This window comes from Condylura cristata, unplaced genomic scaffold (assembly GCF_000260355.1).
Source record: "Condylura cristata isolate star-nosed mole 26May11 unplaced genomic scaffold, ConCri1.0 scaffold00001, whole genome shotgun sequence".
Classification (NCBI taxonomy): Eukaryota; Metazoa; Chordata; class Mammalia; order Eulipotyphla; family Talpidae; genus Condylura; species Condylura cristata.
In genome coordinates, this window is record NW_004567102.1 from 72,201,807 (window position 1) to 72,206,254 (window position 4,448).

The following is a 4,448-nucleotide window of genomic DNA, read 5'->3' on the forward strand; positions in this document are numbered from 1 at the left end:
GTACTTCCATGATCTGCCTGTTCTGCTCCCCACTCTGTCTCTGGTGAAGCCTCTCACCCTCCGCAACTCTGGCCTGTCCCCCAGTTCTGTATGAATAAATAAATAAATCTTAAAAAAAAAAGTGCAGGGAGCTGATGGGAATGCAAATGAGTACAACCACTATGGAAAACTGTTTGGAGGTTCCTCAAACTGCTAAACATGGAGTTTCCCTATGACCCAGCAATCCCACTCCTGGGTATCTACCCAAAAAAACACAAACACTGATTCAAAAAGACACCTGCACCCCCATGTTTATTGCTGCTTTATTTACAATTAGAAAGACATGGAAATAGCCCAAATGCCCAAAAGTGGATGACTGGATTAAAAAGATGTGGTACATACACACAATGGAATATTACTCAGCAACCAAAAAGAGATAAACACGTGCCTATTGCAGCAACATGGATGCAGCTGGAAGGGGTCATGCTTAGTGAAATAAGCCAGAATGAAAAGCAAAAATACCAGATGGTTTCACCCATAGCAGGAATATAACAGACCAGGCGAGATAATAATATCGAACAGCTATATACCAGAGACATTTTATGGGGGTGAAGTGGGGAATGAGATCAAAAACAGTGGGGGGAGAGAAATGCACTGGACTATGGTGATGGCACAGGGGTGATTTGGTGATGGGAAGCCCCAGGTGATTACAACTGAGATGGATAAATGCACAAAATGATGTAAAAATAAACTATTATATTATTTTTTTAAATAAAGTGCAGTGAAGTCTCTGCTCTCTGCCTTTAGAACTCAAACAAGCACCTTGCATAAGTTTCATTTTGAAGAAGCTATGCAGACATCAGGGTCAGCCAACTCGCTGTTGGCTCAAGGACATCGTGAGGCGAGGCAATGCTGCTCGACCCCTGGAGCGCTGCTCAGAAAGTATTAGGCCACAGTGACTGCCAAACACAGACTACACACTCGTACCTTGTTGATGCAAAACAAGACCCACACAATCTTTCTGCCAACCAGCTAACTAGAAGTCCATTCATCTCAGCTAGAAAAATGGTCCACATTCTCCAAGGCACTCATATCCAGGTGCATACGCTGAGGCAAGGTCTATGCCAACTCCATGGGAGCTACACTAACACCCCGGAAGGTAAATGTTGCCCCTAGAATTATGGAACACAGCAAACTTCTCTGAACTTGCGACACTTCTAGACTCTGAAATAGCCTCTGCTTTTCTAAAACTACAAGGGAAATGTCAGTTAATCATTCATCCTCTTATTCTGTTCCAACAATTATATCTCATAGTCACCCAGGAAGATCTGTAGGGGTCAGGCAGAAAGAGTTTTGGAGTAGTAATCAGAAAACTCAGTCACTCAGTATCTTATGTCGCTTCTTACTTCTTCCAGAACTTCCATTTTTGTAAAATGGATACAACACAAACTGACCTCCAGCCTCATGAGATTTTTGAGGCAAATAATGAATATGAGAAACATTTTTCCCATCAATAAAACATTACACAACAGTGTTAATTATAAAAGGAAATCACACAGGTTTAAAAATAAAGCAGATTATGTTATGTGTCTATTGATTTTTGCATAGCAACGATTGTTTAACAAAGCTGAAATATTCTGGTTACTTTAACTATTTTTAATGAGAACTTATTTTGTCAGCAAAATTAATGAAGTTTGACTTTTGTAGCATGGCACATACTGATAGTTTAAGCACAAAGTCTTTAAAAATTAGAAAGTTTACTTTTCCCTTTTTTTTAAGTAAATGTCTTGCTCGGATTTACAGGACTAGTTTGGGTATAACCCTCCCAAAGATTTTTACAGTTATTCCCCTAACACTAAGCACCAAGAAATTAAGTGGAGCGACCACATTTCAAGCGTGGTCCTGAGATTTGGGGACACAAAAACAGGCTTCCTCATTCGCAGTCCATGCTGGTAAATGCGGTGATGGTGGTATTATCTGTTGCTCTACATAGCATGGGAGCACCCCCTCTAACCAGGGGGTGTCAGGAAAAGCATTAGGGAGATTTCAAGAATGAGTAAGGAAAAAATAGTGAATTCTCCCCCAACTTATGACAAAAAATGTGAGTAAATTTCTACCTATGAGCCTTTAAAAAATAATCAATTTGCTGAAATACTTTCTGAATCATTGAGGCCAGCAGAGCATATTCATGAACTAAAATGTTGTTCCTTCATTGTAAAGAGCAAGTTTTATGTTCTAAAGTAACTCCCTCTCACTCTTTGTTATGGTGGAGGTCCACCAGCAATGAAAACATGCAGTTTCCTGCTCAGCCTGGCTTGGATAGATTTCTGTTGCCCCTGGACAGCTCAGTATAACATTTATCTGACCAGGATGAAACTAACAAGCATAGTTATCCTTAGGACTCTTGATGCAATGTATCTAAACTTCGCTCTTCATTCCCACATGATTCTAAAGAGAAGGGAGGAAGGCAGCGGGTGAGCAACCAGAAGGACTGATCCCCAAGCACGGCTGTGCCAATCAGCCACCACATAACCTGGAGTGAATCACTTCAACTAGGAATTTTTTAAAAGAACTCTAACAGAGGCTAACTAAACTGAGCACATAGATGTGTCATTTGCTTTTTAGCATACATAAAAAAGTTAAGTGTGTGAAGGTGAAACAACCACAAAAGTTAATGTCTTTATAGTTCACTTTCTTCTTATGCTAACTGTTTATAATAAAAGTCTTCCCTCTCAATCCTAAGAAAATGATGAGTCAGATTTTCTAGTATGAAATCAAAGCCATTTGTGGTTCAAATAAACCTGTGAAAAAAATTTTGAAACTATTTTAATCCAACCTTAGTTAATTTAAAGAGTTGGAGGGGGTGTGGGTTGGTGTGCTCAGAGAGAAGACAGCAATATTTAAATGTAAGACAAAGTTAGCAAAAGGAGTTTGTTACCTATAGGGAGCTTTTCTTGTTTTTGAGTTCAAACAATAGATCAGTTCACCTATCTGACAGGATCCACCCATTCCTCAAAGGTGAAATTCTTGTTCACCCACACACAGACACTATACAATAAGTTCAGAGGCATCTGTGGTAGCCACAGCTTTCCAACAGGACAGTATATCTAATGTATGAGGGTGTTGTTCACACTGAGTAGATCTATGCCCAACAGCTGCACAAAAAAACTTGATTTTCCCACTTATCTGATTTTTTTTAGGGTGGTAGAAAATAGTAAGACTGTCCCAGGTTGAGAATTGTCCACAACTTTTAAAGAGTGTCTACAGCCCAAAGAAGAAAACATGAAAGGTACAGCCTGGATGACTTCATAACTTGAACAGAGATGTAATAATGGAGCAAGCAATCTCACTTTTGTTAAAATACTAAAAATGTGAACTTTTCTGGTCAGAGAGAGTTAAAATATGACTCTAAGTTTTCTAGCAAGAAATATTCTAGGTGATATATGAAGTGACTGTAAGAGAGAATTTCATCCAGGGCTTCTGAAATCTAAGTGAATATTGCACCAATACCTCCCCTCCCATCCTGCAAGCCACCAACCATCTTCAGTGTATTCTTTACATTCAGGATTATGACCAAGTCTGTCCTGAAGGGGAGACACCACACACGGAAAGTTTCTCTGCTTTGGGCCAGCAGGAAATTCCAGTTAACTTCATTCACTGAAGCTAGTTAAGCAGCTGAAACGAAATGGGTGTTTGGAGAGTTCACTCCATCAGGACACAGACTGGTTTCAGGATTAGAGGTCAAAGATGAATGGCATTCAGAGTCTGAGCTCAAGGTCAAGGGTCTCTGAATCGCAGAATTGGCGGGGGCATGGGGAAAAAAACTAGCGTGCACCCACAAATTAAAAGTCTGCATAATTTGTTGATAGATAAAAGCACCCATACAAAAGCGGGGTCAGGGAGATGACAACTCCAACGGTCGCTGAGACCCCCAAAATTTTTACAAATACATCTTTCCGAAGTCTCGAGGACTGCAATCATTATATAGCCACACCTATACTGTACCCTGAATTCTCGAAACAGATTACCTTCCCCTGACCTTTTTCCCACGACCTGGGCTCCTCCTTTGTCTGCAGCACCCACGGGTCTCTCCTCAGCCTCCCACACAGAGAAGCACCGGACGGGAGCTAATTCCCACCCTCGGCGCCCACTCCATCGGGGCACCGGGCACCGCCCGGAACCGAGCAGCGCGGAGTGCCGCACGCGCCTCCACCTGCACGACCGCCCGAACGCGGTCCGGTCAGCCCGCCGGAGACAGAGCCCCGCAGGGCTCCGGGCGCCAGGTCTCGGGACCCGGACCCCAGAGCCGGCCCGGGGCCGCCAGGGGGCGGGAGGGAGCAGCTCGCCGGGCGCCTCCCCCCTTGTTCCCCTCCCCCGACCCGCCGGCCACTCACGGATTTTCACTCGGCGGTGGTCTAGGCGCGCGGCGGCCGTGTGCAGGGCGTCGAGGCGGCGGTGCAGCGCGGCGG